The sequence below is a fragment of the Pongo abelii genome, chromosome 7 (genome assembly GCF_028885655.2).
Source record: "Pongo abelii isolate AG06213 chromosome 7, NHGRI_mPonAbe1-v2.0_pri, whole genome shotgun sequence".
Taxonomy (NCBI): Eukaryota; Metazoa; Chordata; class Mammalia; order Primates; family Hominidae; genus Pongo; species Pongo abelii.
Window position 1 is genome coordinate 81143094 of NC_071992.2, and position 23435 is coordinate 81166528.

The 23435-nt window shown below is 44.1% G+C and overlaps 1 protein-coding gene across 1 annotated transcript in view; it reads left to right on the forward strand.

The window, feature by feature from the left end:
* The first annotated feature begins 357 nt into the window (after positions 1 to 357).
* The window catches only part of DNAJC5B (DnaJ heat shock protein family (Hsp40) member C5 beta), a 77415-nt gene continuing 54337 nt past the window's right edge, over positions 358 to 23435 (forward strand). The window contains exons 1-2 of the mRNA XM_054561668.2: positions 358 to 558; positions 20555 to 20678. The gene's annotated coding sequence lies outside the window, so the exon portion shown is untranslated. The remainder of the gene's footprint in view (positions 559 to 20554; positions 20679 to 23435) is intronic.

Genomic DNA, 23435 nt, shown 5'->3' on the forward strand with positions numbered 1-23435 from the left:
ACCAGAAAACTGTGATGTGGACAAACTCCAGAGAGTAGAACAAGATCTGAGTGCAGCGTGGTCAGAATGGCAGGGGCTGACACTGAGGGCACCTGGGCTCTAGAATCAGATCTGCCACTTCACCTAGTGTGGTCTCAGTTTCCTCATCTGTAAAAAAAAAAAAAAAAAGGAGTTAGATGAGAATCTGGTCACTAGCCGGTCTTCTAGGTCTCTCCCCACAGTTAAGGTCCCATAATTTCGCAGGTCAGTTTATGACCTGCAAAGGGATTCTTCCCTGAGGGCCCTCACAAGGTTTTGAATGGCAGAGCAAATGGAAACGGGGGAATGTCCTTCCCAACCTCCCGCCGAGGGCAGGAGAGGAAGTGCTGTCCAAGAGGGCCTCAGCTGGACCATCTGGAGGAGTGAAGATTCCACTCTGTGACATCACAATATCCAGCCCAGGTTTGACCTTGACAACTGGGAAGGAGAAATAACAGGAGGCGCAGTTACTGATAGAGCCAAGGTGGGACGCTACTGGAGGGAGCTAGAAGGGATCAGCCAGCCATGCCTCCAGTTCAGGTACGTGGCATTGCTAAGCTCAGAACAGGACTTGCCAGTGTCTAAATGAAAAAGAGGAGAGATCTCAAGGCGAGTGTGTCTCCAAGCTTAAGAAGAACAGTATAAGCACAGACGGCATGTGCCCCAGCACAGACAGCGTGTGCCCCAGCTGCGTTAGGGTAATGTAAGGCTCCACACAAGCAGAAGCAGAGCTGGGTGCATCTTGCCAACAGCCAGGCTGCTTGTCATGAAGCCGGACGGTGAGGACATTTCCGAGGCTGTAGTCCACTTGTGCTGCTGGTGATATATTTCTATTTAGAGGTTTTTTTCTTTCAATAGCTTCTCCCTGGAATGACAGGGTAGAGTAAACAAAAATAAGTTAACTGAAGGAAGTATTTTAATAGAAGCCAGTACAAAAACAAACAAAAGGAATAAAAGGTGAAAAGTTGTATTGTGGGTTAGCAAGCAAGACTGACTCTAAGGTCAAGTTTTGAAAGTTCAAATCTTGAAAGGCAAAAGGCCACCCCTATAAAGAGTAAAAGAGAAGGGCCTTTTGGTTGAGAAGTAAGTAAAACAGTTCTGCTGAAACATATACCGAACCCCCCACCCCGCCCCCAGCAACTCCCGCCAGTGAAATCATTGCTGGGGATGCAGACAGTTCTGTTTTCTTTACCTTGCCTTGGGGTTTTGGCTTCTACAATACTTGTTTCTTCCTGGAGTCTTGGGGCCCTGAGAGGCTCTGAGTGACGGCAAAGAGCTGTTCTGTTTACCAGTGGGGCGGAGCACGGGGCCAGCGCCAGGCCCTGACTCATCCCCATGTGGGCTCCCTTTGGGTCTTAGCACACTGCGACCCCGGATTTGGAGCACAGGACAGCTCAGGCAGGCACGCTGAGCTCTGCCTGCAAGGTCAGAGTTGATGGCGATGCTCCCTCAGTGGGAGCAAGAGTCCATGTTCTGACAGGTAGGTCAGTTACCTACAGGGGACCCCAACAGCTATCGACAGGAGGAGGAGGAGATGGATTCTCTATCCACAGGACACAACTCTAACTCTCCTTGGCCTCCAACGCATCACAAATAAATATGTCACAGCAGTAAGGCCAATACTTTCACGCTCTGTGAAAGTAGTAATAGTCCCCAAAGCATGTAAAACTGAGAGATCCAGATAAAAACAAAATACACTTGCACATTAACTTTATAGCACACATTCAACTTCTGTACAGAAGTCACTGTGATTTTCACAATTGGGTTATGATCTAATCATAACCACTTAAGACCTTGAACATTAAAATCTCATTGGCCCAGTTTTTAGCCTTCCTTCCTTGATAGCCATTGAAAACTAAGTTTAAGCTGAACCTCAGATAATACCCACAAAACACAGAATGTCCTAACTCATCTCCATTTGCATTTATTGACTGTAACGTTCCCTGACCCTTGTGTTAGTCACATGCTGCTGCAGCCTGTCACATACTGCAGAATTTTAGAGTCAGAGGGGAACTAGATGATCATCCATTCCACAGCTTCGTTTCCAGGAGAAACCACACACAGAAGTGTCTCGGCTAAGCGTATTAAGCTAGTTAGTGCTGGGGACTAAAGTTTAAGCCCCCTCACTCTTAGCCTGGTGGTCTCTCCAATACACTCTGCCCCACAATGAATGAATGTATTGGTTCATATTTGAGCTAACTCTTTGATTTACTAAGTTAGAATATTCTAAAAGGAGGAAATCTCATTTATCACCTTGGTGTGGTTATTGGTAAAAGCAGGTATTCTCCTAGCCTCTGCAGCTCCATACAAAATAAGCTTTGGTCAATGACAAGAAAAAGCACCGAAGACCCCATTCAAAAGACTGAGATAACAGTGAAAATAAATCCAGGGAAATTGACTAGCTACTGTAAATTGAGGGCTGATTAGAAGTAACCCTTTTTTTTTCTTAAAAAAAGTATACAATTTACCAGATTTTTACTTTATAATAACTATACAGTCTTCCTGTGGCCTTGTCTTTTCCAGTTTAGGTAGATAATACTTTGTTTATGAACGTGTGTGTGTACACCCTTGAATGTGCAGATGAGTAAACACTTTATCTGGCAGGTGTGGGGCTGGCTATTACATCCATCCGTGGTATCCGACCTACCCTTACTTACCTAATATATCTTCTATATGAGCCTTCTGTGACATATCCCATGAATTAATATTCTATTTGGAATTAACATGATAGTGTAGGAGGAGCCTCCTTAGACTTGTCCAGGGTTTGACATACATGAAGCTATATATGTCTTGCATCCCTAATTAATCTGCAAGTTTGAGCCCAGGCAGTCCCTGGGTGCAGGTAGTCAGCATTTTTCCAATTAAATTCATTGCAAATGTATTAGTATCAGTCCAAAGATCCAAATTCTGAAAGAAAAATGAAATGAAATGAAGAATTTTTTAATACAAATAGAGGCCTAACTTTTATAGTCATCAGCGCCATCGTTAGCCTTAGAGATGTCTGGTAAGTATTTTCTAGGCCATTAGATTGTTTTTTAGCCAACTAAAATGTGTACTTCCTGTAAGGATTTTCCATATGTTTCTGGTATTACATGCAGATTGCCTTTAATAAAAGATAATTATGAAGCAATTACCAACAAGAAGGAGCATAAGAAAGAGCATTCCATCATGGCATAGGCTTTAAACAGTTGTTGTAATAGCTTTCAGCTTCCTTATTAATTTTAAAAGTTGTGTAATATATTGAGGAATTTTACACACACTACAGTGTATAACTGCAGAAGAAAGCTAATTGTGAAAACAGAGGGATAAAAGAAGTTTTAGCTTCAGGATTCTTCACTGTGGTTTTGAAGTTTCAAATCTTTCCAGTAAAATGAAACACAGGTATGCCAAGTAAACTTTTGAAATGTTTTCTCTTGAATTACCGGAGAAGATGCAGCCTTGACAAGTTTTATTTAAGAGGCTTGGAAGGAAAAAAAGCAAAAGGAAGCTACCTCTCTGAAGATCCTGAGACAGCAGTCTCCTCTTGCTGCTGTCCCCTGAGGCGCCTTGGCAGGCGGCCACACTGGATCTCCGACACGCGCAGGACACTGCCTGTCATCCCAGCCCAGCCCCCATGCCCACTCTCCCAAGAATTGTGCAACAGGGCCTTTGTAACCTGAGGCCTGTGAAGTCTGTGGAGGAATGTGACCCAGAGCCAAGGGGCGTTGGTGCCACCAGGGCTGAGAAGGAGCTCTCCTGCTGTTTACCCTGCTATCCCGTGGGAACCTCAAAAGGGGAAGGTTATGCTCTAAAATGCATGGGGAGTCAAGTCCTTGGCACAGCTGTGAAGCAAGCACTCTAGTTAGTGTCTTTTCCCCTCATCTTTGCTGACCTCCGGAGGCATGCTTCATGCTGCTCCAGAGTAGAACCCGATGTGCTTTAATTTTTATTATATTTGTATAAGCATATGGGGTACAAGTGCAATTTTTAAAAATGCATAGATTGTGTAGTGGTCAAGTTTGGGCTTTTAGGATGCCCATCACCTGACCCCCTCATCCTCCTTTCAAGCTACTCCTCCTCCTCCTCCTCTTAATTGTGTCTCCTACTGAAAGCTACAAGTTGTGGTCCCATTATTCCAATGCCCTGTAAGGGTAAAGGGCATCCTGCTGTCTGGGGAGCAGGGATCCATATTAAATGTGATGTGGATGGTAGAGTGCCAGTCACTGATGGCAGGACAGCCCGGGAAATCTTTGAGACGCATTGATTTACAAAACCAGCTTCCTGCCTCCTCTCCTCACCTCTCATAGACATCTTCCTCCAATATGACAAGTACACAATCTGGCCACCATAATACTTGGGGTTGTCCCATCTCTTTTGCCTGGGGAAAATGTCACGAGCTGAGTCATGAATACTCTCCTTTTAAGTTACCCAAACATCATGATGGCCACACAAATGGAGCTCTAACCAAAAGGAAGTGAAAGATTCACTCTCAGTCTTGCCATTTAAGTGGTGCGGAGTACTATGGCATGTAATTCACTATAAATGAAAGTTCCACATTTTTATATTACCAGTATTGTTGATCACAAAAGGTGGTCTCAGGAAAACAGACGTTTTAGCCAGTTGAGAAGACAACTTACTTGGCAACTAGAAGACCAGTATTTTCATCCTTTCAGGTATATTTAGAATGCAAAATCATTATTATTACAAGAGAGGGAAAGCCTTTTTTAATGTTAGGATACGTTCCTCTGCATGGTAGGAACTGACGCTATCTCCCTCCCCGCAGCGACCTTATCTCCTCTCATACTATGTCCTTTCAAGGAGGTTGTTTTCCACTCTCCTTTCTATGCCAAATGAATTCAATGTCAGTTTCAATCCAGTTTGTATTTTTGAAAACTTAATATGCACCTGGGACTGCACTAGGCACTGTGACAACAGCAAAATAAAATGTTTGACATAAGTTGGGCTCTTTAAGAGTTAAGAATTTAGTTAAGGAGACAAGATGTACACCTGCAAAGAGTTCAAAAGCAAAGAGGAAACTACAAAACTATGTGAAAAATGTGCGCACTGTGAACTTCAAAGTGCCCCAGGGGCTCAGAGCGAAGAAGCAGTGTTGTCTGGAGTGTTCAGGTTGCTCATGAGGGCAGGTCAGCACTGGGACTTGGGAGGAATCTTGAAAGGAAGAGAAACAGACTATGACTGATTGACACAAACTTAGGGAGAAAAACAATTTCCTAGTGAAAATTTTGGCCTCGGCACAACCACTCTTCTCTTACTCACCGGCGCTCATGTCCACTCTACCTGCGCTTTGACAACTCGTTCTTGGCGTGCAAAGCAAACAATTCACATTGCTTCATTGGTATATGAAAAAGAGGAGTCATGGAAACACAAGGACACCAGGAAGGATAAAATGAACTCTAACAGGTGGTTTCTGTGAATGGCCCTGCATGCTGAAACCAGGGCTGTGTCTGATTTTAATTAGGCACGAGGGCTTCTAGAGCCTACACACTGAAGTCAACATGTTCCAAAACTAATTCATTATCTTCCCCAAACCTGCTCCCCCTTTGTGATTCCCACCTCAGCCAACGGGCCTCACCATATTCCCAATTTCTCTGGCGAGGATCTCAATTCCCCTCTGATTCCTGGGTCACTCTCTACTGCTGCATTCGGTCATTGAACATTGAGCCTGGGGGTTGGATATCCACATCTTTTCCGAAACCATCATCTCAGCCAGTTCTTCCTGCTGCCACCCTGGTCTGGGCCCTCATCTCCTCATCTTCCTCTAAGGTCACTCATCTCTCCAACCCCATTCCTCTGCACTTGTTGGCCACACCTTTCTAAAATAGAAACCGGCACTCTCCAGTTTCAAGTTTTTCCCGTTGTTTATAAAACGAGGACTAAACGCCTTTGCTTGGTCTTCAAGGCCTCTCACCTTCTAGCTTCACTGGACCAAGCCTCTCCCCTTGGCCACCCATTTACCCATTCTTCCCCACCTCTTATGCACCAGGCAGATCTGTCTGCCTTCAATTTTCCAGCTTGCCTCGTACTTTTCTTGCCTCCATGGTCTTGCTCATGCAATTTCTTCAGCTTTTCTGATAGTTGAACTCCCAGTGCGGCCTCCTCCAGGATTCCTGCTTCACATAGGCCACTGCTTTCCTCTCTCTGCCTCCTACCTCCATCATTTGTGACATTCTCCTGACATTTAAAAAATTTGACCCTTTGTGCTGAAGGAATGAGCCAGGTGGAATTGGGAGACCAGGGCAAAGGGAGTAGAAGAATGTTTTGAGACAGGGAACAGCATGTGTAAAGACTCAGAGGACAGAGAGAATGGTGTGTTCATGGAGCTAAACAATGTATAGTAGTTAGTAGAAACTGGGCTTGAGTGGACAGGACGGCATTGGGAAGAAGTGGCACTGGAGGGAGAGGTAGGGGCAAGTCCGTGGGGCTGGCCCTGCTAAGAAGCTGGACTTTTAGCTAAAGATCAATGGGTAAGTTTGAAGAGTTATCAGCAGGGCAGCGATGGGATAACATTTGCATTTTAAAGGAATGTAGTATATGGGGACCAGAGAAAGACTGGAGAAAGGACTGTCAGTTAGGAGGCTGGCAGGAGACAATAAGCTTGGTCAAGCGTAGTGACCAAGTTCACTACCTCTATTCAAGAAACAGAGGAAGAGAGTGGACTTCAGAGAGCTTTAGAAAGGAGACGTGATTAGGCCTGGTTAATTGATCGGCCTGGTTTAAATGGAGAGGGTGAGTGAAAGGAGACACCTGGGTTTCTGGCATGGCCCAGAAATGAAACCATCCATGGCACAGCATCACTTCCTGCTTATGCCCTCTAAAGAGACTGGATCTCTCTCCTTTCTCAGAGATGAAACTTTTGACAGTGAGGGTGGGGGTGGTCGAGAGCCCCTCAGACATTTGCTTTGGAGAAGACACTTCCAGTTGATATGGGGCCTGGATCTCATTCATTTGTTACAGTCTCCAGGGCAACTAGTTATTCAATAAACCTTGGTGAATAAACAACTGTGCCTATAAATACTGTTCCTGGTAGTCCTCCTGTTATGTTTTCTAAAAAATGTTGGGCATTTTATCTTTTATTGCCCGTCATAGTGTAAATGTAATGGAGTCTGTCTTCCTCTCCAACTCAGATTTCGGTTGAAAGTCTTCATCAGGAGGCAAGTCTTCTGCCAGCCGGGTTATTTGATAGCCTTCGTAGTCTTCATGGTGCTCCTTGATGGCTATTTAATGTCTGGTAGCTCAGAGTCATGACCAGAAAATCAACTGTGTCCTTTGACACCTTCCTGGGCCAATGTCCACTTCCTACATCTTCTTTTCTCTTCAAAGTCATGGCCTGTACAACAAAAGATTAAAATCCCCTGGAGACCTATGTCCTTTATTCCTACCTAGAACCTTAAAGGAACTAAACATACCATTTCTTCTGACTGCATCTTTTCTTATGAAGCATTTCAAGGCATACTCATGTTGTCAGAAAGTAGTTCATCTCCAGAATCATGGGTCACAATGGACTTGCTGTGTCCTTCCCCTGCCACCACTGCCCCCTTCCTCTACTGGTAAGCCCACCTGCTAGAGTGGGGAGGTCTCCTTCTCTTCCTCCTCCACCTGCAGTCTGTGCTTTTGTGGCATGTTCTTTTCTTTTCTTTTATTTTCTTTGAGACAGTGTCTTGCTCTGTCGCCCAGGCTGGATTGCAGTGGCAAGATCTCAGCTCACTGCAACCTCTGCCTCCCAGGTTCAAGCGTTTCTTGTGCCTCAGCCTCCCGAGTAGCTGGGATTACAGGTGCCCACCACCATGCCCTGCTAATTTTTGTATTTTTTGTAGAGATGGGGTTTCACCATGTTGGCCAGGCTGATCTTGAACTCCTGACCTCAGGTGATCTGCCTACCTCGTCCTCCCAAAGTGCTGAAATTACAGGCACGAGTCTTTCCTTATTCACATCTTGAGGCTGCTCACAGTCCTCCCTTGTGTCTGGAATCTCGTAGTGATGGCTTTCTCCTGGGCTCATGCTCGTGAGAGCCCCTCACCACCTCTATAAGTTGCAGAAGCAATCATTGAGGACTTTCTTCAGCCTCTTTAGCAGACAGTCAGGTTTGCATATCAGTGATTTCATCATAACTGTGGAATGGTAAAATCATAGTACAATTAATATGATTCTTTAATTTTAAAGAACTATACAAACAGAAGGTAGTTATCAATATAAATTTAAAAATGTCTTTCCCAGAGTTTAAGGTAATGATATTGCCACAATTGATACACACATATGTTATTATAAATGCTCATTTTAGAAGATGAAATATACCATCTGAATAGCATACAAATAATAAGTGCTACTTAGGTCATTATTGGCATTTCCTCCTACCTCTTAAACAACATAATTTCAATCAGCTTTACATTTAGACATCATTTCTTGCTTAGTTTTGAGATAACAGAAATAGCAATCATTAAAAGCAATCTATTTTTTTTTTAAGCACCTACTGTATTAGTCAGGGTTCTTCAGAGAAACAGCACCAGTAGGAGAGATGGATATATGTGTGTAGTGTATGTATTTTGTATATACACATATATAAAATAAGGAGTTGGCCCACGTGGTTACGGAGGCTGACAAGTCCCAGGATCTGCACTCAGCATGCCTGAGACCCAGGAAGAGCCAATGTTTCAGTCTGAGTCTGGAGGCAGAAAAAAAACCAATGTCCCAGCTCAAAGTGGTGAGGCAGGAGGGCCAGTCTTTTTGTTCCATTCAGGCCTTCAACTGATTCGATGAGGGCCACTCACAGTGGGGGTGGGGTGGGGGGCAGCAACCTGCTTTACTCAGTCAACTGATTCAAATGATTCAAATGTTCATCTCACCCAAAACACCCACGCAGACACACCCAGAATCATGTTTGACCAAATATCTGGGCATCCTGCAGCCTAGTCAAGTTGACACATAAAATTAATCATTGCACCTACTATGTAATCAGTTGGCCTAGTAATTACCTCATTTAATTGCCACAAAGACCTCCCATATGGAAAGTAGTCTTATTCCCATTTACTCCACAGCTGTTTATTTAATAAATGTTTGCACATTTTAGAGATGAAGTACTGAGCCTCAGAGAAGTAAAGTAACTTGTCTAAGGTAGCACAGCTAGTAAATGGCAGGGCCAGGATTTCAACACAAGTCTAAAATACTCATCTGGGTACTCTGAACCAGTATGGCCACTGCCTACCAGCACTGGTGCTGTGCTTCCTACAGGCCCTGGGGCTTCCTCCTTAGGACGGAGGAGAGCTGAAGGCATTGGCCGCTGGCCAACACTCAGGGCAGCAGCGGGGCAGGCACGCCTGAACATGTGGGACCTGAGTGCAGCTGGGAGCCTTGAGAAGGCTCCCCTTTCCTTTGCCTTTGAGATGACCCACAGAGCACAAATAGTTGCTAGTATTTGTTGAAAGCTACGTGCTCGTGCTTTGTGTGGATATTATTATTTAACGTTCACAACATTTCTGTGTTCTTCTCACCACCCCACTCTGCTTGGGAGGGAGATAGTGACAGTGCCCCCATGAGGCAGCCATGGGCAAGGACTAGGAGGCATCCTTTTAAACTGCTGTCCTCAGAGCCACCAAGAGTGCCCTAGGTTGCCTTAAATGGCCCCATGGGCCAGTCCAATCCTGTTCCATCTCTCCTCAAAATCTGCCCATCAAAACTGCTTAAAATGTGCATGAATCAATGATTCCGCAGGTGTGTGCTGCCTGCGGATTCACCCACGAGCAGGCCTGGGCTTTCCCTTCTTCTTATTTGCTCCTCATCGCTTGATACATTGCTGTTCCTCATTTTCCATTTCCACTAGAGCTTGGCAAAAACATTGTCTAGTTCTAAACATAACTATGAGCCCCTAAATAAATCTTGTATAAAACGAGCTCCTTTGTCCTCGACTCCCTGCAGCACTCTCTGTTTGCTCTATGGAGTCCCCTTCATCATGACAACATAAGCAGTCCTCATGGCATTGCCCAGTTAGCTTCACCCATAGCAAAACTCTCATTTTGCAGAGGAGGAATCGGAGACTCAGGAGAGCATGGGCCTTTCCCAAGTTCACACAGTTAGAAGCCAAGCCATCCGTGTCCCAGTCCAGTGCTTCTGGTATATCCCACAGACATCGGTTCTTATGGGGTGGGATGAGCAGGTCAAAGAGCAAGACATCTGGAGGTGGCCTTGCAGGAAGGCACACAGGCTGGCCTGAGGCCACACGGGAGGTCGGCACCTGTTTTGCATATTTGCCTCCATGTACAACCGTGTGGGTGCAACACAAACAAAGGTACTGGAAGAGGAACTGGGGTGGGGAAATACTTTTTACATTGGCAGAAGCAGATTCCCTCTGGTGTGCATGCTTTGCTGGAAGGCCCGGGAAAGAGCTGAGATTCCTAATTGACTAGAATATGACTCACTTAGGACTCCCATTCCCAGAGGAAGTGGCTTTGGCTTGTATTATTTGTTTACAGAGAATCATCTCATCCATGTAAGCCCACAGCATTGGATCCACCCAGCGGATTCTTCTCCATGACATCTTGGTGGGTCTCCAGACAGGCATTTGGCTTCCATGGGATGATGTTTCCACATCAGACCCTTGGTCTGCTCCCGAGCTGTGAACCAGACCACAGGAGCAGAGGGTGAACTGTCTTGTTTCAGCCTAGGACTCTGAGAATACTCTACCAGCCGAACGCTTCCACAAGGAAACACAATTGGTGGTAACAACTCTCAGAGGAAAGGGAAATAAAACTGCTTCAGGTGCCCTGAGAGCAATTGAATCATAGTTGAGAAGGCAGCACACCCTAGAGGTGGATAGATAATTTGGATGGTGTCCAGAGATGTGGGAGCTTGTTCTGGATGCCAAGGTCTCACTGGTAAAATCACTGCACCGCTTGACCTGGGATGCTCAGAATTGGGAGACCCATGTTCCTACCCTCACTCCGTTAATAACTGTCTGATGTGTACATGAAACCCCTCTGAGCCTCAGTTTCTTGATTTATAAAGTGGGAATAATAACACTTGCCCTGCCTACTTGTCCCAGGTGTGTGGGTCAAATGACCCTATGTGAACACACTTTGTTAACAAGGGAGAATTCTATTTTTGTGTGTGTGTGTATGTGTGTGTGTGTGTGTGTGTGTGTGTGTGTGTGTGTGTGTGATGTAGGCGGGAATGTCTTTTGCTGGAAGTGAGATGGGAATGCTGAGGAGTGGTGGAGAATGGTAAAAGGTCTTACTGGGACACACAGAGGGTGCTGGGTAGGGTTGCAGCCCCCTAGCACTGGAGACCCTGGGTCTGCAGTGCCAGCATTCACCCCACCAGCAGATGGACGTGCAGTCCAATGTTGGCTGGGATGGTGGATAGAGTTAGGAGTATTGACAAGGCAGCAGTTACAATGGTGATCCCAGAGATTTCACTGAACAGGGAAAGGGCTGAAGAAAGGGACCCAGCAGATAGGCTTGGGGAGCTCGGAGGTATCAGAGAGATGTAAGCATCACGTGCATAAGGGAGTTGTTGGCAAGGTGGCAGTGGTGGGCAGAGAGGTGAGGCTGGAGTTTCAGATTTGAAAGGTGGAGGGCATCCAAGATCTGACAAGGAAGGTGGTGCTGGCTGGGAGGGCCACAGGGGTGCTGAAGGGCCCCAGGCCAATCACAAGGTTGGAATGGAGAGAGTAGAAGCTGAGTGCCAGGGTCATCTCAAAGAATAAGGTGGAGTTGTCACACCTGGGGAGATGGGAAATCTGTGAGTGGTGAGGACATCAGAGGTGGGGGCAGGTGTTTGGAAGGGCTGGGAGGAGAAGCTGATCCTGCTTTAGGGTAATGGAGGCCCAGAAAACAGATCTGCCTGGACGCATGCTCAGATTTGAAATTGGATATGAATTACATACAAATTGGTCATTTTACACATAGATAATCTTGTTGGGGCATCTTGTCCTCAATAATACAAAATATGCATAAAAAACTGTAATAAATAACTCCTTTTAGCTATCGACATTTTTCATAAAATAGGCCCAAGGGCATGGTTAGTATCAATGAAGGAGAGCACGTTGCTGAATTTTCAGGAGTTTTGCAAGCCAGGTGTTATGTTGATAGCTTGAAATAGGCCTGGAAGGGAAATCAGCAAACATTACAAACCAGGGCTTCCCTCCACTAATGCCCCCCACCATCCCTGGAAATCTAGTTATTAAATATTTCCCAGCACCACTGCCTAGGCATAAATAAAATCTCCAAATCTGCCCTACTTTACAATCCTGTTGTGGAGTGAATGTGTTGTGCCTCTAAAAGAGACACGTCCTAATCTCTGGTGCCTGTGGATGTGGCCTTATTTCAAAGCAGGGTCTTTGGAGATGTAATTAAGATCTAAATTAAGATGAGGCCTTACTGGAGTAGGGTGGGCCCTTAATCCGATGTGACTGGAGTCCTCCTTAGAAAAGGAGAAGAGATACAGAGAAATACACACAGAGTGGGGAAAACTATGTGAAGACGCAGACCCAGGGCAGAACAGCATGTGACATTGGAGGCACACCACAGTGACACACACCAACGATTGCTGGTGGCACAAGAGGCCAAGAGAAAGACATGGAACCAACTCCCCTCGGGGCTCCAGAAACAACCAACCCTGCAGACACCTTGACTTCTGACTTCTGGCCTCCAGACCTGTAAGAGAAGACATTCCTTTTGCTTTAAGCCACGCCGTTTGTGGTACCTCATTACGGCAGCCTGGGGAATCTGACAACCCCGTCACAGCCTCATGTTTGGGCAGGAGGGCATGGAAGTTCTTCCACGTGAACAGCAAAGGGAAGGTCGACTTTTACCTTTCCCTGTCTCTGCTCCTAGGGGACCTTCCCTCTTCCCGGCACCTCCAGCACATGTTTTCTTTACCATGATCTGGTCCTTCCAATGGGAAGTGCCAAGTATTGTGGGTCATTCTTCATGCTTTCCCTTCTAAATGGCAATCAGGGGTTGTAAATGCAGATGTCCCTGTGGGTCAGAGTTCTTCAGCATGATGCAGGGAGAACCTTTTCAAATTGGAAAGCGCATTCTGTGTTTAAATTAAACACCCCAGTGAACCGGCCAAGGAAAACCTGGCCGAGACCTGACATTTTGGGAACTCTTTAACGTGCTCTGAGAGGTGGAGGACATCTCTTAGCCTTGGCATTCCCCCGGCAGCCGCCGGCAGCATTTATTCTCTGCTGGTGAACTGGCTGATTGTCTCTGGCTGGTTCCTGGGATTTTGTTGTCATTTGCTACCTGGATCTCTCAGGGGTCTTTTGTCTTGACCTAGCTGAAGAGTGAATGGAGTATAGATCTCAGAATTTCCACAGTTGCTCCAATGTTTCTCCCTTCAGACAGAAGCCTTACAAAAAAAACAGATTTTGTAGGTTATAAATCCCCCAACAGACAAGCTCTGGGATGATATTGCAAAACTCTAGTTTCAGAAGAATGCACCGAGAGGGCGGCGTCCTCTCCAGACATGACCTGCCCCACCCGGATATTTCCAGGAGTGTTTTTCTCGGCAGCTCTCGTCATCTTAGGTGGCTGCGGGACAGGCATCAGGCACATGGAAAATCAAAGTTGATTTGGGGTGAGAAATATTTTGAAGTTGTAACTCCTGTTTACAGTTTCTTTCTTTATGAACACCAGAGGGCACCACAGTCATACTGAATGGTGGGTCGGCCTTGCTTTAGGACTGAAATCCCAGTACCCAACTTTTTTTTCTTTTTAAGTTTAAGGACTAAGAAGTGCTGAATTGAATATGTATTCATTTGAATATTTTGCTCAGGCTTCTAAGAAAGTTGCAGAGGAGACTTTTGGGGCCACTTGCTGGATGTTCACGCCCAGGGCCTGGGGCAGGGGGACCTATTGGGCAGCACTCCTTGCCTGCCCTCCCACCCAGTCCTGAGATTGTCCAGCTCTGGTCAGTTCTGCGGCAGGGCTGGAACTGTGTCCCAGGCCAGAGCTACCTCGTGCAGAACCCAGCTCATTACTTCCTGGGCTCATCCTTTTAAACTGGCTCTGTGAGTTGTTCCACTTAGCATCTGGAGGTGAGGCCTGGCCCTGGGAGAATAGAGGCTTCCCCAGGGAAGGTTGAGGGATTGCTGAGGTTGCACAGTTGTTGCCTCAACAGCAGTGGGGCTTCAACAACAGGGACCAGTTGACTGGTGTGTGTGTCTAGGGTCTTGAACAGTTTCCCACTGATGCCCTCTAGTAGCTTCCCACTGACAGCAGTGCATTCATGGTTCCAGAGAAATATAGAAAATTTTCTGTAGGCTCCTAAAAGGCTCTGGAAGGAGCAGGAGCAGAGCTACTGAGGGCATGGGAGGCTTCGTGGGTGCTGGGGGCTCTGTGAAGGGGTGGCTGGGCTGACCTCCAGGGAGACCTGAGGCCTGGGAGGAGAGACCACGTGGGAGAGGTGCCTTGCCAGAGGTGGGCAGCAGAGGGAGATACTACCAGCACCATCACCTGTTTAATCGTGAGTGTCTGGGCCCCAAGAGGGTGTGTGTATGCTTGTGGAAGAATCTGTACCAGATGACACAACTCATTCAGACAGGGGCTTTTCCATTCTAACCTCTGGGACAGTCCACTCAGTGTCAGCCATACGGTTTTGGGCACCTTCCGATGACACTCAGCAGAGAGCAAGACTGTTCTTAGCAACAGCATGTTGTAAATAGCAAAGGAGCACTCACTCTGCAGGAAAGCAGATGGCTTTGCAGACCAGAAGCTCTACTAATGAGTTGATGGCAATTTAGTGAGCCTTTGCTGTTTGTATGAAAGAGAAAACTTCAACAAAATGAGGGGAGAATGTATATCTATAAAAGAGATTATGAGGGCATGGCTGTGACCTCCACGAGCAAGTTGAAACGTTCCACCGAGAAGATCCACTGTGGATAATGGGAACTTGTGCAAGGCCATGATCTGCTTGGTGCAGTGGGCGCAGGAGGCAGGCAGAGGGACTGCCCTGCTTCGAAGACCAGTGACCACTGAGGGGTCTACCTGGCCATGAGGGGGTTCCATTTGTCATTTACAATTCACTTGCTCCATTCAGTCTTTTTAACTGGGATCAAGAAGGATATAATTGGTAGCAGATCATTTGGATTCCAATTCCAGATTTGTGACACTCATGAGTGATGTTCAGGCTTGGCAGAAATCACATGATCACACCTAACAGGTTACCTTTCTTAAAATGGGCACCTATTAATAGTATCAAATAATGGATATGATATGACCTGTGAAAGCACTTAGGAGTTGATCCAGTGTGACATAAGTGGCGTCATTAATCTCAGGAGGGAATCTTTAGCATTTCCTTCTCTTTCAAATATGTGTCTGTTACTTGGGCTGAGTGAGGCTCCATTTGAAGGAGGCTTATTTAGAGTTAAGATAAAGATATATCTTCAGGCCTATGCTGTTACCATCACCAAACAAATAGGATTGGAAAGTATTTTGGGTTCTGGGTACTCATGGCTTTGTAGACTGCTTAGCCACATTCAGACAACAATTTGCAGAGCAACTTCCATATTAGAACTTTTTGTGAAAAAACACAAAATAAAATTCTGTTAAACTCAAGAAGAAGTATCCAAAAACATTCACTAAAAAGGACTACTTTTGTCCTGAGCAGGGAATACCATCCTTGTTTTTGTTTTCTACTTTTTTTTAAGCTAACGTTAGAGACATCTTGGGCTAATGGGAACAGGGAATAACTACTGGCAAAATCAGGGATCAAGGTTCTGTTTACGTTTTGTCAAACAAATACATCTGTTTGACCTGAAGCCTCCTTGGTTTATTACAGCAATTGCTTACTGTAAGTAAGCAACAAGGTGTTTAAATTTCACACATGTGAAATACATATTATGTTGCCTAGCAGGGGCCAAGACTCAGTCAATATTTTTTTGTAGCACAGTTCTCAGATTCTGAGCTTTACTTAACCAAAAGTTTATTTAACCAAAGGAAGCAAGTTCTTAACCTTGACACTAGAACTGTGAGTTAGACTTTATTAGTGAACACACTTATTGGTAGTTCCTCATTTAAGTCCATTACCACAATGTTTTCCTTGAGCTATAACACATGCACCATTTGGCACAGTCATAGGCTGATAAGCAAGGGAATACAGCAGGCAGCAGTCCCCTGGAATTACAAGCTCCTGAAGCAAAGCTCCGTAATGGGTGACAGCTTGAGCTATGGAATCAACCAGCCTCATTTCAAAGCCAGAGTCCACTGTTCACTGGCTGGTTACCTTGGGCAATTCACTCAACCTCCTCAATCTTAAATTCCTCCTCTAGAAAATGAGTGCATAAAAACACCCACTTCATACTTTTTTTTTTTTTTGAAATGGAGTTTCGCTCTTGTTGCCCAGGCTGGAGTGCAATGGTGCGACCTTGCCTCACTTCAACCTCTGCCTCCTGGGTTCAAGCTATTCTCCTGCCTCAACCTCCTGAGTAGGTGGGATTATAGGTGCCCACGACCATGCCTGGCTAATTTTTTGTATTTTTAGTAGAGACGGGGTTTCATCATGTTGGCCAGGCTGGTCTCGAACTCCCGACCTCAGGTGATCCACCAGCTTCGGCCTCCCAAAGTGCTGGGATTACAGGCATGAGCCACTGTGCCCAGCCCACTTTATACTTTTTAGGGCTTCAGTGAGATAATCTAGTTAGTGTTAGCTACTATCACTAACATCATCATCATCATCACTGCCTCTTAGTCTCCCAAAATACCCAGTATAGTGCCTTGCACTGTGATAAAGGGGGAACAATTTCCATTTGTTGTATAACTCATTCCATCCACTGATGCATTTTAAATTTGGAATGAAATCTATCAGGATTACAGATTCAAATTCTTAAAGCTCTTCCAATGTATTTTGTTCCCATTTTGGGGGGCAGGGAGAGAGTACCTTCTTAAAAATTTTCCAAACTTCAACCCTAGAAAATAATCTATGTATATAAAGGCTCTTAGTATAATTCTTGGCACATCGTAGTAGACATTTGATAAAAGTTCTAACAGATAAAAAGTAAAATGGGTTTATATTTTATGATGATTTTTAGGGGAGACATAGGCTTCAAGAAAGTGACTTGCGGCCACACACAGTGGCTCACACCTGTAATCTCAGCACTTTGGGAGGCCGAGGCAGGCGTATCATGAGGTCAGGAGATCGAGACCATCCTGGCCAACATGGTGAAACCCCGTCTCTATTAAAATACAAAAAATTAGCCAGGAGTGGTGGCACATGCCTGTAGTCCCAGCTACTTGGGAGGCTGAGGCAGGGGAATCACTTGAACTCAGGAGGCGGAGGTTGCAGTGAGCCAAGGTCATGCCACTGCACTCCAGCTTGGCAACAGAGCGAGACTCCATTTAAAAAAAAAAAAGTGACTTGCCCAATGTTTAAGAAATAACAATGTTTTTGGATACTCCTTCTTGAGTTAAACTGAATTTTATTTTGTGTTTTTTCACAAGGATGCCATTATCTTCAGTAAATGTTTTCTTGGGAAACCCAGGCAGTGGGAAATTCCTCTAGAGAGCTGCTGGTCGGCAGGTGTTTTCCACATTACTTGACTGGAGAGCTGTCGGCAGTCAGATCTCTCTGACATGGGGTAAACAGCGGCTCTTGACCCAGGCAGCTCTTTAGAACTGCCCCATGAGCCTTAAAAAGTGCACAAGCCCAGCCCCACTGAGCCAGATTTTTCTTTGGGATAGTCTGGGTGGGCCCCAGGTGTCAGAATTCTTAAAATCTTTCCAAGTGTTTCTAGAGAGAGTTATAATCTAGTTCTCTCTGCTTAGCCTTCTATAATTCTATGTTTTATACATGTTCATAGATTTCAGCACACATTAAAATTCTCTCCCCTTTGTAACTTCTCTTTAAAAGGGATTTTTTTTAACTTTGTAAAATGATAAAACATAATAGGAATTAATCAGTTTGTTCTTCTGAAGAAACATATAAGCACTCGATTTTATAGAAGAATTGCCAGAATTGTTCAGTAGCTACATCTTAGATACTGGAGTGGTAGTGACGGCTTTTTCATTTTATACAATCAAAGCAACCACCTGTTTTTTCCCTTTCCCAAGTAAGTTAACACAATGAATCTTGACCAGATGATTTATCTCTTTGAAATTTACAAAGTAATGGCTTGAGTTTCATATATTGTAATACTAATAACATAAATGATGTAGAGAGGTAGTAAAAATAATAATATTAGTAATAATAATGCCTTTGTTCATCATGTCCTTGCACATCACATGTTCGAAACAAGTGGTGTTTGAGCCTGCTGAGATATGAAATGTAAAAGAAAGACTATGTAACCCTAATGCTTATGTGTTAGATAGCTTGGGTTGAATATTCAAATAATTCATCTGGTACCTGCTGCAGATTCTGTGGTGGTGCACCAGTCATTTCTTAAAATAACCCTAACCATATGCGGCAATTGAAAGAGGTGTATAAGAGGTCCCTAGGAGCCCCTAAGGGAATGGTGAAGACCCCACAAATAGAGAAGACAAGGAAAATTAGCAAGTAAAACCCTCCTCCCCATCATGGTTCTATCTTCAGTTTCTTACCTCAGAGACAGGACTTTTTGGTTCAATCTTGGAAGATCTACTAAGTTCTTTTTTTTCAAAACATAAATGATCCACTTGGCAATGCTTTTACAATACATTTAGTGCATTTTGAATCAAGGAATTGTTTAATGTGCTTACCATGAGTTATTTCCTTTTACAAACATCATTTGAAACTCACCATTTCTAGAAAGCCTCACCTGGTTACGTGGAATATGATCCCATTGATCTCTGGTTGTATCTTTTGATATCGGAAGCCATATGCTTATAGGCATGTAATGACATCCTATGTATGAGAGCACACATCAGAATGTCCCTTTAATTTCTCCGACTTAAGCACGTAGGACCTTTGAACATGCTCTTCCACCTGCTTGGAATATATTTGCTACTACCAGCAACTCCTTTATCTAGTTCTTTTCAGATCTCTGCCCAGTTGTTTTTGTTCAGGGAAGCTTTCTCTAATCTTCCTCTATTCACTGATTTTATGTTCTTGTAGCATCTCTCCAAAGTCTCACTTTTCCACTTTTTTGAGTGACCATTTGATTGCTCACTGCCTGTCTTGGAAGGCTGTAACTCTTTGACTCACACACCCAGGGTCTGTGTTGACTTTTGTTTATCAGTATATTTCTAGCAGTTAGTCCAGTGTTTGAATTCAATAGGTGACTAATTGTTGAATGAATACTGCGCTTTCTCTTTGAAACTCAGCTACAGTTCCACTTTGCTGAAGAGTTCTGCACTACTTAACTTTTTGAAACTAATGTTCTACGTAATACTTTAAAATAAAGATTAATGGTTAAGGAGAGTGATTAATTGTGCAAAAAGAATGACTTTTACTAAAAGTATTTCTTATTAGGCTAAATTTGAAACATAAACTAAAACATACATTTTTAAAAAGCTACCCATAAGCTCACTATATTTACATAGCAACTATTTTTATTTCATCAAAGGACACTGTCCTTAAGCTGAAGTGATGCTGGAACTTGGGTATTTTGTTCTAAATTTGTTTGTTGTTGTTGTTGTTGTTCTTCTTCTTCTTCTTCTTCTTCCTCTTCCTCTTCCTCTTCTTCTTCTTCCTCCTCCTCCTCCTTCTTCTCCCTCCTCCCTCCCCGTCCCCCTTTTCCTCCCCCCATTTCCCCCTCCCCCTCCCCCCACTCTTCTTCTTCTTCTTCTTCTTCTTCTTCTTCTTCTTCTTCTTCTTCTTCTTCTTCTTCTTCTTCTTCTTCTCCTTCTCCTTCTCCTTCTTCTTCTTCCTCTTCCTCTTCCTCGTCTTCTTCCTCTTCTGTGATGATGGGCAGCTTCATAAACTCTGGCTGGAAATCCGAAGGTATCTAAAAAACCAATGCCCTCTAGAGGCGAGAGTGCTCTGAATCAGTCACACAAAATTGCCTGAAGCTGGGCTACTTGTCTTGGTAAACAGCACACTTAAACTATTCCTTCAGTCTCCAGGACCCCACTGTGCCAAATTCAGGAATAAAACCTGTCTCATGTAAAACTTTTTTAGTCTGTAGGATCTTACTCTAAATCATAGGAATTGTTGTCTCACGAGATTTTTAATGTCTGTGAGAGTATGGACATTAGCAAGAGATGCCTTAACTCTTAAAACCACCTCAGTCAGTACTGTGACTCAATGCCTCTTAACTAGGCGAGGGTTAAATATGCAGATTTGAAAATATTGGGTTAATAAATAGTGAGCAGTTAAAGTTTCCCCCTTATTAATGTTGCATGTTCTTTCCAGTAATTTTAAATCAACTGATCAGTACTAGCCTTAGACCAAAAAGAAAATGAAGTTTGAAGGAACCCACTTCACATGTAAGGAGATGAGCTTATTTCCTTAATGGAGAGTCCTGGTGGAGACGCTGGAGGCAGTTCCTCAATGGTGTTTGGTTGAACCAAGCACCAGTCGACAAACGATCAAAAGTGGCCTGCAGCATATATTTTGCTATAGTGGATGCCTTGTAATTGCAAGCTTTACGGTCATGCATGTTTCATTCTCTCTTTGTTGTGTTTTCCAGAGGGATAACCAATTGGCTGGCAAAGTAACAAATGAAAAGTAACCTGACTCTATTGACCCGCTTAACCCTGCATGGGGGGGAAGGATGGAAAGGAGCAGCTGTTTGCTTTGAAACAGTGGAACAGGTATGGAACAGCAGCTTTTGCTCTTGCCTTCTTTTATTTCTTTGCACATCTATTTCCAGACCAGTTGAAAACAGCAAGTTGTTCCTGTTTGCGGACACAGAATCGGGGTTCCGTGTTCCAGGAACAGGTACTGTGGTTTACTAGTAACATTCTGACTTGCCCCATCTTCAGGTGGCCGTTTGTATAAGGATTAGTGCAATGAAAAGAACCTTTTCTTTTTTTTTTTTTTTTGAGATAGGGTCTCACTCTGTCACCCAGACTGGAGTACAGTGGCGCCATCTCGGATCACTGCAACCTCTGCCTCCCAGGTTCAAGTGATTCTCCAGCCTCAGCCTCCTGAGTTGCTGGGATTACAGGCACCTGCTACCACAGCTAATTTTTGTATTTTTCGTAGAGACAGGGTTCCACCATGTTGGCCAGGCTGGTCTGGAACTACTGACCTCAGGTGATCCACCCGTATTGGCCTCCCAAAGAGCTAGGATTACAGATGTGAGCCTGGCCGAGACCATTGTTTTCAAATAGCAAATAAGTAATCCTGCTAGGGAGAATTATTACTTTTAAACATAGGATTTGCATTTTGGAAGTGCATTTAGCTTTAAGATACATTATTTGGGCTTATGGGAATTTTGCTCCACTAAACAAATTTCTATGAAGGAATCATAGAAGTAATGACAAAACGGCAAAGCTTGTTGATTTCCCCAGTGAATGCCATGGAAAGTGTGTTTGCTGTGTTTAATGATCTAATCTCCTCTGCCCACATTCATTTTCTCAGTTGTGAAGGGACCCTGCCAAGAAAGGCATAGTTTGACTTTTTCTATTTTTTCAAACTTCACATAATAGATATAGGTGAAGCTTCTTTTGCTTCGAAATGAAGATTTCATTTCAACATGAAAAACATAGAACCGCACTCTTAGGACCCCTGGAATTAGAATCTTTAAAATTTTCGTTAATTTTGAGTCAGTGCCTATTGTCATTGGGGGGTTGTACCTTCTTTCAGTTACATCCATTATCAAGAAGCACGTGAGTAGTACCTGGTTTAGTAGTCACTCTATAGAGGTCAATGCTTTTTGTAATATTAATGGCTTTGTCGTGCAGCTAGAAAGTAATTTTAAGTTCAGAAGATTAAGTATCATGTACTAGATGTTCAAAATTAAATCACTTAATGACTTTTCTCGACAAGATTTTTCTCCCCATTGGATGCCTGATAGATGAGGGACTATGAATAAATAATAAAGACTTGAAATTTGCATAGGAATATTATAATTCAAAAGGTTACAGAAAAAAGAGTTTTAAAAGTTGTATTTTGTATAAGGAATTTAAAAAGGTTATGGGCCCACTATTTAAGGTTACTTAAGGAAGAGATTTTATGTTATTATTTCTCAGGACATAACATCTTTACAACCATTAAAGGCTTCAATGTATTACTCTATTGAATCTGAAACTAAATATCATAGAAATCAATAATACGTGAAGAATCTGGTTTACAGCTTAACAAGGAGGCCGAAAAAGTAGTGTGTTGTTGCTGCTTGAGGCACAAAGCAGCTTTATGGTCTTTTGGTTCCTTCATGTTTCAGTGTGTAGAGTCAGCCAACTACTTCCCACATTGACCAACTATCTTTTGCTTGCATTTTAACATAATGCAAATGGACTTTTTAAAAAAAGTTTCTTCATTAAAAGATGTCTGTCTGGAAGGAAATATTTGGGAATAGGGCAAAAGAAGATGAAACAGACAATAAACACTCTATACTACCCATTCTGAATATTGATCAATGCATATTATCAAACAAGTTGCCTACTGGAATTTCATTTAGTGGGAATAGATTATAATGTGATTCAATTTTTAAATGAAGTGATGATTGGAAAAAACATAAACCAAAGAATTAGCTAGCTACTGTGTCTTCCTGGGTGTGAGTTTCTATGTATGAAACTCTTTGAGAAATGGAATCTGCCCTTTTTTTTCATACTAGAAAACGGAGGGTAGAAAAGCAAAGGCCTGGGGCAGGGAAAGACAGGCTCCAGGCTGTTTCCAGGACTGTTCTCTGGAAGGGGCTGGGAGCAGCCCCCATCTGAGCTCATTTCTCTTTTCCACACCTGGGATAATTTTGAAGGAGGCAGCCTTGGAGAAAACCATCCTCAAAGGGCACCAGAGGGCTCTGCAGGCTCCCCAGGGCTGCTTTCCTCACACTGGAAAAGATACTGGACAGGATTCAGGCACCCTCAACTCCAGATCAGAGTCTTCCTTTGTGAAAAGCATGAATGCTAACGTTAGGCTGCTTTGCTCACAGACATTGGTGTACCCAGTAAAAGTGCTGCCCAATGCCAAACCTAACATGCCCCTATCCTGTCACCACCCAGTCAGCAGGGAAAATAAGAACCAGGAGTTTGGGAATGGAGAGGAGAGAGTGGTTTTTCATAGGTGGTAGGAGCACGTTTAACAAGACTAGAAACGCTCAGGGCTATGGCTCGTGGTTCCTGTAGCCCTGAGCCACAGGGCTTCCTGGAGATCCTCAGGAGGTTTTGACCCAGAGGCCAGAAATCTTTCCTCTGTGGCTTACAGACTGGGCTCCCTGCAGAAGTTCTAAAATTCTTGCATAACCCACACATTCCTCTACTTCCAGATAACTCTACTTTCCTAACTAACTCCTTCAGGAGCTCCCTCTTAGTCCACGTGCAGGCTCAGTGGCTGCGCAGAGGGAAAACACTTGCCACCATAGCCCTTAGATCCCACTGCACCTTCCTGTGGCCCCTCACCCTGGA